This window comes from Lactuca sativa, chromosome 8 (assembly GCF_002870075.4).
Source record: "Lactuca sativa cultivar Salinas chromosome 8, Lsat_Salinas_v11, whole genome shotgun sequence".
NCBI lineage: Eukaryota > Viridiplantae > Streptophyta > Magnoliopsida > Asterales > Asteraceae > Lactuca > Lactuca sativa.
Window position 1 is genome coordinate 257,125,886 of NC_056630.2, and position 11,665 is coordinate 257,137,550.

The following is an 11,665-nucleotide window of genomic DNA, read 5'->3' on the forward strand; positions in this document are numbered from 1 at the left end:
TAATTTTCAGCTGCAAGATCCTCTTGTAGCTTAGCTAGGCGGGCATCGATGGAGGCACGAAGTGCCGAGTTGTCGTCACTTATATTCTGGCGTAAGGTAGCGAACGAAGACAGCTCCGTCGAGACAAACTTGGCCAATTGTTGAACAATCGGTTCCAGAGTTGTCTTGGTGGCTTCGGCGCTCTCCTGTAAGGACTTCAGCAGGACAGAAGCGTCGGTGAATAGTTTATCGACTTTTTCGGTCGCAGCCTCACAGGCTCGGGTGGAGGCATCGATTGCAGCAGTTGCTGAGGCCACCGAATCATGTTGAGCCCTTGCGAAGGCGTCAACAATCTTCTGAAGGGCAGCTTCAGAAAGAGATGACTGTTGGTTGGTGGAGGAGGCGAGAAGTAGATCAACCTTCTCGTTTAGCTCTCAGAGATGCTTCTTTGTCACCGGAGCATCAGCCTCCTAGTCACTTTGAACTTGAAATGGACTATAGTAGATCGAATCGAAGTTCATGTGATCACCACCAAGGTATTGGTTGTCGCCATCGGAGGCGTCTTCTGGAGATGGAGGGGGTGGTGAAGCTGGGGGTGTTGTAGGTTTGGTTGGTTCAGGTTGAGTGGGTGGGGGGTTAAATTTGGGTGGTGGTTGAGTATGGGTAGTTTGGGTGGTATGGGTTTCGGTTTGAGGTGGTTCGGTTACTGGAGGGGTTTCGGTAACTGGTGGTGTTTCGGTTGATGTGGTAAATATGGGTGGAGGAATAGGGAAAGAGGTTGGGGGAATAGTGGGGTTTATGGTGGGAATGGAAATAGGAATAGTTGGTGGAGGTGAAGGAACTAGGGATTGATGAAGTTCCATCTCTGGGGTTGGGGACCGAGGTGGTGTGTTGCCTCGTTGAGGAGATTCGTCTCCTTGAGATCCTTCAGAGTCCGAACTTCCACCCTCAGATTCGCTTGAAGAGGAGGGAATAACTAGCTTTTGCTTCTGTTGGGTCTTCCTTCTCTTCGGCTGTGGGGATGAAGCAGCCTTTGGTTGTTTCCTCTTTTTGGGAGAAGGTCCCTTTGGAGCTTTGGACACTTGCTTCCCCTTCTCTGCCTTTTTACCCCTGCCCACCGGTTTGTCGGCATCATGAATCGATCTTAGCATGTCCGGTGTCAGTTCCCTCGGACCAGTTGGCCTAAACTCCTTGATTGTCCGGATCAGTCTGCTGTCGGAGGGCACATTAGCGTACATTGTCTCCGGGATGGAGCCAATGAAGGAAAATTTTGATGCATCAGAGATGATGATCTTCTTGGTATGGAACGTACCAATAGAAGACATCGATGCACCATCAACAGTTGGAACATCAAACTTGTCCATGGCCCATCTTGTTATCAAGATCCAGAACCGGGCCAACGACACCTCAGAGTGTCGGGATGAGGAAGAGAGGCTCTGAATCAGCTGTTGCCATAGGACAAACCCATAGTCCAAGTTTATCCCGTTGTACACCCCATACATTTTCGATAGGAAAAGACGACTTGCACCGTCAGATCCTGAGCTCCTCTCTGACAGGCCCTTGAAAAGAACTGTAAATAGACCATTCCACTGGGGCGGCAGACAAGACTTCTTAAACTTGGCGACGGAGGTGAGAACCTCTGTGTATCCCATGTTGTAAAACATGTTATACAAATGGCCGATCGGAATCGTATCCGGATGAACTCTTGAAGGGTCAACGGCAAACCCTAGCACAGTGCAGAACCTTTGTCGTGAAACGGAGGTCTTGTGTTCTGCAAGCTCGAAAAATACCCGGTCGACGGCCTTGTCGTAGTAAGCCGTCTTGTAGACCTGCGATAGAGCCACCATAGGCACAGTTTCAATTCTGGACAGTGCAGGTGCAAGCTGGGAGTACTTTAGGCATTCTATGACCGGCGACATGTAGGAATCATACGCCAGTGGGTTAAGATCAATGACAAGACATTGTTGGGGTCGGATGGGAAGAATTTGTGAAGTTGCATGAACAGAAGAAGATTCAGCCATTGTTGCAGGTTTGGAGAAGAAGATGAACGGGAGAGTGTTTGGGAGTATTTGTGCTTTGGAAATTATGGAGGCAGTAAAGAGGTAAAAGGTGGTGTAGACGGCTTTTTATAGTGGGTGATAGGAGAGAGAAAAATCGTTTCAAATCTCTTATGGGAATACGAAGCGGGTTTTTTGAGTGACTGATTGGTGACAGTTGGGGCGTGCGATGATCACGTAGGAGAGAGAGTGTCAGTTTCCTAGGATTACGCCGCCCAATGAGCGCCGGTTCAGAGAGAGGAACCGTTTCCATTTCCACACGCGCCTTTAATGCCAGAGTGATGACGCTTCGATATCGCACACGCGTCCATAAGTGTCAGGAAAAGCGCGACCAGTTCAAATTCACGCGCGCCTCCTTTTTACCGTCGTTTGAATTTTTTATCCCTTTAACTCCCGCCGAGTCAGCAACTTTTCGTCTTATCCCTTTTAAACGGCAGTTTTGAATTAATGACCCACGTGGATAGTTTTTTACCACAACTTCATTATTAACCATCCAGTAATAATCCAGCCTGTAAATAATTAGTAACGGAATTTTGGAAAATCTAGGATTTTCGTGCAAAGAGTGTAAAAGAAAAAGAAATAAAGCAACTCTTTTAAGGATATTCTGTGATGTCAATAATGACACGAAACTGATGATCCCGGGCACGAATCTCTTCCTTCAAGGTCAAGAGAGACCTCAAAGTGTTAGTGTGGAATCCCGTTGAATTACGATCAAACATTTATTAATAAATGTTGAAAGGCTTCTGTTAATTAGGCTAAGTAAGGGTGGTTTCGCTTTGATTCATCAATTCTATTATTGATATAAGAAAGAAAGTGAACAAAGTACTTGTGAGACCGGTGTAGTCTGTTGAACAAGTAGGTAGGAATTGATTTTGTATTGGCTTGGATTAATATAAAATCTCAGATAAAAATTTAAAACTGGATCCCTTGGGAAGAAATGTTATGGTGTGTAACAATTTCATGGGAATCACGCAAAAGAAAAATTGAGATTTCATGAAGGTACATTCGTCAATTCATTGGTGAAAACTTGAGCAAATTAATTGGTCACCGTCAATTCGTTGGTGTTGAATTTTGGGTTTCACTCAGCTCGTAGTGGCACGAAACTAAGATCATAAACATAGATGTTGTGTAACCATAAACCTCAGTGGTAGTTTCTGAGAGTCTCAAGGGTTACGATAATGAAACGAATGTAGTGGAGAAGAGTTCTGGAGATGGTGTAAGAAAATATAGTACGTCTGCTACGAAAATAAGGACCAAGCAGGAAACTCTTAACTCATGTGAGAAAAGAGTGAGGTAGCTCACGATGTGAATAAATGTGTTAGCCTTATTGGGAAGACAAGGTTTGTGTATACCAGGTCATGAAGGCTATTATTCAAAATCTTATGAGGCTTGGGACACATACAGCAGCATGCTTCTAGGGACACTTAAGTAAGTCATCAAATATATCCCCATCAACGAATGAGCACACAAAAAAAAAAATTTTTTTTTTTTTTTTTGGAGTTTTTGAAATTTATAATAAAAAAAAAATAAAAAAAAATAGAAGAAGAAAAAAAATAAGACTAAAAAAACTTTGGAGAGAAGAAAAAATGAAAAACCGAACCCGAACGTTCGGTTGGGAAAAAGTTGAAAAACCGAACCCGAGTGTTCGGTTGGTTTCGGTTCTAGAAAATTTTGAAAAACCGAACCCGAACCTTCGGTTGGTTTCGGTTCCACAAAATTTTGAAAAACCGAACCCGAACCTTCGGTTGGTTTCGGTTCCACAAAATTTTGAAAAACCGAACCCGAACCTTCGGTAGGTTTCGGTTTTGGAAAATTTTGAGAAACTAAGGAATTTAGATATACAGGAGATAAATACTTTTAACACAAAGAAAAACAAAATTGTACAAGAAATATACAACACAGAAAAACTACCTTTGAAGTAATGAGCGAGTCAGATGGTTGAACCGAACCCGAACGTTCGGTTGGTTTCGCTTCTTACGTTTGAGGTTGAGAGGTAGTGTGAGGTACTGACTCTGATTCCATCATACCTAGCGCTTGCAATATTTTATTGAATGATGCTTCTGGAAGAGCTTTGGTAAAGACGTCAGCCAGTTGATCAGTGGTTCTTACGAAGTGACTTCGACATTTCCATCTTCCACATGATCTTTGATGAAGTGATACCTTAGTGCTATGTGTTTGGTTTTAGAGTGTTGCACTGGGTTATGACAGATCCTAATTGCACTTTCAGAGTCACAATATAGTGGGATCTTCTTCATATTGAGTCCATAGTCTCGAAGTTGACTTTGGATCCAAATCACTTGTGATGTGCAGGATGCAGCGGCAATGTATTCCGCTTCGGCAGTAGACAGCGACACACACGTTTGTTTCTTGGATTGCCAGCTGACCAACTTCCCGTCAAGGAATTGACAGCCACCAGTTGTGCTTTTACGGTCGAGTCCACATCCTCCAAGGTCAGCATCAGAATAGGCTTGAACGAAGAAGCCTGAGTTGGATGGATACCATAGACCTAAGGAGGTGGTTCGCTTGAGATAGCGTAAGATGTTCTTCACTGCAAGCATATGAGGTTCACGTGGGTTTGCCTGAAATCGAGCACAATAACACACAGAAAACATGATATCAGGCCTGCTAGTAGTTAGATACATCAGTGAGCCGATCATTTGACGGTAGAGCGTGATATCGACAGCCGGTTTGTCTAGAGATGGGGTAAGCTTGGTGTCGAATGCCATTGGGACTTTGACTTTTGAGTCTCCCATCATGCCAAACTTCGCTAGGAGAGTCTTCGTGTAAGTTTCCTGATTTATAAAGATGCCTTCGGGTCCCTGTCTTATGTTTAAACCAAGGAAAAAGTTAATAGGACCCATTGAGCTCATTTCAAACTTAGTCTCCATCAGCTTTCTGAATTCAGCTGTTAAGCTGGGATTCGTGGAGCCAAAGATGATATCATCGACATAAATTTGAACTATCATAAGGTGGTTACCTTCCTTTTTGCGAAAGAAGGTTGGGTCAACCGAACTTTGTTTAAATTTAGACATCTTTAAAAATTTTGTAAGCGTTTCATACCAGGCTCTCGGAGCTTGTTTGAGGCCGTACACAGCTTTATCCAGAATATAGCAATGATTTGGATACTTTTCGTTCAGGAACCCAGGAGGTTGCTCCACATACACAGTTTCTTCGAGTTCTCCATTGAGAAATGCACACTTGACATCCATTTGGAAAACCTCAAAGTTTTTTTGAGCAGCATAGGCCAGGAATATTCTAACAGATTCTAGCCTAGCTACTGGAGCGAAAGTCTCTTCATAGTCTATCCCTTCCTCCTGACAGTATCCCTTGACCACCAGACGAGCCTTGTTCCTTATGACATTACCTTCCTTGTCCATTTTGTTCCTAAAAACCCATTTGAGACCAACAACCGAAGCATCTGGAGGAGTTGGAATGAGGCGCCAAACTTTGTTCCTCTCAAATTTGTTCAGTTCGTCTTGCATTGCTTGAACCCAATCAGAGTGATCGAGGGCAGTGTTCACTGTCTTCGGTTCAACTTTTGATACGAATGAGTTAAACATACAAAACTCAACCTTTGAAAATAAGGATGTCTGTTTTGCCTTCAGTTGTGATCGGGTCAGAACCTTTTCAGATACATCTCCGACTACTTGAGAGATAGGATGATCTCTGGTCCATTTGGTAAGAGGAGGGTAATTCGGATCAAAGGTTGGGTCTAGTTTAGCATTGATCATTTCTTCTGGCTCAGATTGGCTATCATAATCGAGCGTCATGTCGTCATGCTCCCCCTCAATTGATGAGTCTTGAGAAACATGAGGTGTAGGGGTTTCTTGTGGTGCTGGGCTTTCAGGCGTTGAAGCACCTTCGTTTGGAGAGGCATCTTCAGTTGGTGAAGGACCTTCGGTTGAAGATGTAGAGCTTGGTTCCCCCTGGACTTGTGAGCTTGGCTCCCCCTCGACATGAGAACTTGGCTCCCCCTCGACTGAAGCATTGTTGGATGGAGATTCATCAGTGGGCGATTCTCCTTCATGCATTCTTCTTGCAGCATCTTCGACAATCTGCTTCATATGATCAACTATGTTGTCAGCTGCACCTGCTTCTGAGAGAGAAGCTTTTTCCGGTTCGACAAAGAGTTCCAGAAATTTCTCGTATAAATTGGCGATCGAGACTGTGACTTGGCCCGTTTGAGGAAAGATTTCCCCGGCATTGTCTTCTATGGCCTGTAGCTTCTTGACATAGCTATCGTCAAAGGTCACATAGTATGTCTCTTCAATCCTTCTTGAACGTTTGTTTAGGACCCTGTACGCCTTGGATGTGAGTGAGTAACCCAGAAAAATTCCCTCGTCGGCTTTTACATCAAACTTGTTGCGGTGTTCTTTAGAGTTAAAGATGAAACACTTTGAGCCAAACACATGGAAAAATTTTACATTGGGCTTTTTGTTGTTTATTATCTCATATGGAGTGAGCGTGAATCGCTTATTGAGATAGGACCTCTTCTGTGTAAAACAAGCAGCAGAAATAGCGTCAGCCCAAAAATAAAGAGGTAAGGAAGCGAAACTTAGCATAGTTCGGGCAGCTTCACACAAAGACCGCTTTCGCCTTTCGACTATTCCGTTCTGTTGTGGTGTGTAGGGAGCTGAGAAATTGTGACTAATTCCCTTTTCTGCAAGAAACTCTTCAAACTCCCTGTTTTTGAATTCAAGACCATTGTCGCTTCTGATGTTGCGAACGACCTTCTTGAGCTGGACTTCAATTTGCTTGATAAACACTTTCAGCTTTTGAGTCGCTTCAGATTTGAGCTTTAGAAAGAACACCCATGTAAATCGTGAAAAGTCATCAACAATAACAGGAATATACTTGCTACCACCGATGCTTTCGATAGATGAAGGACCACACAAATCGATATGAAGCAATTCGAGTGGTTCAACAACTTTTGTGTTGATTACGGATGGGTGACTTTGACGACTCTGCTTCCCCATTTCGCATGCAGCACACAAATGCTCTCTGTCGAACTTGAGCAATGGAAGACCCCTAACATGACCTCCAGTGACAAGCCGGTTGATATCTTTGAAATTGAGATGAGAGAGTCTTCGGTGCCACAACCAGCTTTCATCGGATTGAGCTTTTGATACCAGGCATATGGCTGGGTTTCCTTTGATGGGTTTCATGTTTAGAGGAAACATTTCACCCTTTCGCTCTGACTTGAGAATCACTTTCTTTGTCTTTTTCTCTATGATTTCAGAACCTTCATCATCGAATGAGACTTTGAGACTTGTACCTCCAACAAGCTGAGATACACTGATGAGGTTGTGTTGGAGTCCTTCCACATAGGCCACCTTCCTTATAGTGAAGTCTCCATTTGTTATCATTCCATATCCCTTTATGGTGCCGAAAGAGTTATTTCCAAACTTGACATTGACACCATTTGCAAGAGATCTGTATTCCCTGAGCTCCTCTTTCCTCCCTATCATGTGACACGAGCAGCCACTATCGTTGTACCATTCTTCGTCAAACTGCTCGTCACTTATAACCTGCAAAAATTAAGCAGATTTAGGAACCCAAAGTTTCTTGGGTCCATGTGAGTTTTTCATGGGAACGGGAATTGTAAGAGAGATGTCAACTAGATATGTTCGTTTTATGAGAGTTGTTTCATCTTTCTTTTTAATGGTAAAGAATTTTATTTTGTTAGGATTGGGTGAGTTCGTTTTGGACTCTGGTTTGGATTCATTGACCTTCTGCTTTCCCTTTTGTTCAGCTGATGAATGAGATTTTTGAGAACAAGCGGAATTAGCTTTAGAGCAAGATGGAGATGAATCGGTGGAAGTAGAGGAATTAGAAGAACGAGAAGAATTAGAAAGAGAGGATTTGGATGGAGAGGACTTCCTGGCTGGTGACTCTAGGTGACCCTTTTGCTTTTGATCATTGGAGGGACTGACCTTAGAGTCTTGTTCTCTTTTGACTTCAGAACCGAACCTCTGCGTTCGGTTGGAGTTGTTCTTGGAACCGAACCTTTGGTTTCGGTTGAAGTCCTTTTCAGAACCGAACCTTTGCCTTCGGTTGGTATTTTCTTGTGAACCGAACCTTGGCTTTCGGTTGTTGGAACATTCAGGCTTTCTTACAGGATTGTTTTCATACTTCAGATTCTTGTCTTGGTGTGAGTAGTATGCATTCTGGGAGTGCCAGAATTGTTTCCTTTCAGAAAGGTTTTTCCTGTATCTTTGGTTCCTTTCTATCTTCTTATTCCTCATCTGCTTAGGTTGATGATGAACGTTCGCTTTCGTTTTTGTTGTCTCCTTGGCTGGTTCCTTTTGAACTTTAGGAGTTTTACTTTGAGCCGAGGGAGCAGAGGGAATATCCGAAGAAGATCCAGTTTGCACTGAGGGAGTAGAAGGAATGTCTGAAGAAGTTCCACTTTGAGCTGTTGGAGTAGAGGGAATGTCTTCTTTTGCTGAACGATCATCCTCCTGAGGAATATCTTTCGTACCACTGGTACTTGGCTCATTGAAATTATCCGGCTTGTTCAATGGTTCAGGGATGTATCTTCCTTTGCTCATCCAGGAGGTTCTTTCAGACAAGCCAACGGTTTCGTTTGCATTATCAATTGGAGCTTCCCAAAAGTACTCATCACAGCCATCAGCATTGTCTTCGTTAACAATAACTGTGAGTTCAGCTGTTTGATGTTCGGTTACTCCAGTTACCTTGTATACTTGATTCGGAGTGGTCCTGACCTTTTGATACACAACTGCTTTCTCTACTAATTTCGGGGACCTTTGTTGGGACAATCGAGCGAACTCCACAGAATTTTCAGAAATTAGATTTTTGTGGTTTTCAGTTTCGCTTTTAACAAATTCTGAGCAGTCAACCGTATCCTCTACAGAAATTTCACTCATGTTTTCGTCCTCGTTAAGCTCATATGCATTTTCAACATCAATTTTGTTTTCTGAGCTTACGTTGGCGTTTAGAGAGTCAAATTTTTTCATGGTTTCGGTTCTCAGTTTAAGTCTGCCATTTTCGTCCAAAAGATTTTTGAGCATGTCCTTGTGGTCTTTGGATTTAATGAAGGACTCGATTTTGTCCAGTCCATACATGTAGGTCGGATTGACATCATCAGACGATATCACACTCTCACAATTGTAGGCTTCGACATCGATTTCATCCTCCTTAAACTCTAGGAAGGGCAAAATCATGCGATGGATCTTTTGGCCTATCTCACAGTCCAAGTGAAGTTGAGTAATATTGGAATATAGACGTTTAGCAATTAAACAAAAAACATTTCGTTGTTTTAACAATTTTAAATTGTCTCTCTGCAAATAAATGTTTTCGTCTTTAACTTTAACTAATTCCGACTCTTTTAACTCAATCCACATTCGCCGCTCCTCACTCTTCGACGCCACCCTGCTTAATTGATCAGTCAGGTTAGAATTGGTGACTCGAGTTTGAGTTAAGCTACTATCTAAATGAGAAATTCTTGTATTAACATTTTTTAGTTCTTTCTGATATGAGGATGGTGGTACTTTAGATGAAATAAAAACAGATTGTACCTTCTTTATCAGTTCATCGAGCTCATTGAACTGCTGGCTGAGTGGTTTGGCCGTAAAACACATATCCTCCTGTATCTTCGGTCCATCGCTTCCTCCATCGGTGTTGTATCCCCTCATTTGAGATACGTCAGTCACCATGAAGCATTTTCCTCCACTGCTTTCCTCCTTAGCCACATACGCCTTTCCATGGGTAGGCTTCCTCACTTCTTCGTCTTCTGAGTCGGTAGACCAAACTTCTGTGCTACCGAACTCATCGTCATTAGCCGAACCCTGCACAATAAGAGCATTAATAGAAGGGTTAGCGGTAGACTTCTTCTTTCTCAACTCATCCAGTCTCTTCTGCAGCACGGCTTCCTCATCATTTCCATCGTCCTTTTCAGCCATCTTCTTAAGAACACAGTCCTTAGCATAGTGGTTCTTGCCACCACAGTAGAAACAGCTTACTCCAGAATCACCATCTGCCTTCGGTTCCTTCTTGGGCTCCTCAGCCTTCGGTTCATTGTTCACCTTTTCAGAGCTGTAACTCCCCTGCCAGTTTCGGTTTTTGTTGCTGGGGAATCTCTTCTTTATGAACCTCTTAGGATTGGACACCATCATGGCATAATCCTCAGACGTGAGGTCATATTCCTCCAAGTTGAGCTCTTCATCCTCCATCACAGCTTTACTTTTAGATAGGAGGGCCAACGAACCAAGACTAGAAACAACGTTCTTCTCTTGTACCACAATATTCTCTTGGGACTTTAGAATACCCACCAGTTTCACCAAAGAGTATGATTTAAACTGCTCATGGGCTTTGACTGTCGAAACCACTGCTCTCCACTCAGACCTCAGTCCGTTCAAGAAAGTAGCCTTCTGTTCGATAAGCTTCCTTTCAATGTCGTGTTTGATCATCTTGCTGAGAAGATGATTGAAGCGATCAAACGTCTGGGTCACCGTTTCTTCGGCCCCTTGCCTGAATTCTCCAAACTCAGATAGAAGCAAGGTTTGGATAGAATGTTCAAGATCTTCATCTGTGGAATACAGTTCGCGAAGTCTATCCCATACTTCCTTCGCCGTAGTACATGAGCTGACCAGTCTGAATGTGTCGGACTGAAGGGCGAATCTGATCAACCTTAACGCCTTAATATTGCACTGGAATTTGTCTTTTTCATCTTGTGCAATATCCTTCACGTCCTTAAGCAGATCGTTGTACTCTTTTTGTGTCTTAATGATTCTGGATGTTGCAGAATGAGAAAACGGTCCATTGATGATGGCTTCCCATATGAGGTAACCATTGTCCTCCGATCCAATCATGTAATCTTCAAAATGATGCGCCCATACCTCATAGTCATGGGTGTATAAGATTGGAATCTTTTTCGTCGAACCGATGCTGTTGGAAATATTAATAGGGTTTGATTGCGTCGCGTCCATTATGATCGTAAAAACCAGTTCAAAGATCAGACTTGTAATAAAGCAGATTAGGGCAAAACAATAAATATTAAGATACGTCAATTAAGATGACGGCTCAATAAATATCGATGATTGCGGAAAACCCTAATGGAAATCTTTTTCACAGAAAAGATGTGTATCGATTACACAGCCTCCTGCTCTGATACCAATTGATGGGATTAAAATAACCTTTAATCTATGAAGATCGATTAGATCTTGAACAAGTATATGAATATAAAAACAGTAAGAACGCAATAAAAAGAACAAGACAAGATTGAATCAAACGAGTCGAATGATTAAAACAAAATCCTCAGAAGAGCTCGATGAAGAACATCAACTGTAGAGGATTGATAGGTTACAAAAACGATTAAGAAACCTGCTGTACTCTAGATGAATTGCTATTCGTAAATCTCTATAATCGTAAACCTCTATCTCGTTGTTAACCTAATATGCATGCAAGCATTGACTTATATATAATACATAAAAGGCTCTCGGTTGGACAGGCCCAAACCGGAGTGTACATGGCTAAACTATCGAGCCCAAAAGACGCAACATCAAAATAAAACTTCAGCCCAACACAAAGGGTTATTCTCAAACTCCGGGAGTTGATTATGATGAGACCTTTTCACCAGTGGCCAAAATTAAGTCTATTAGGGTTCTGTT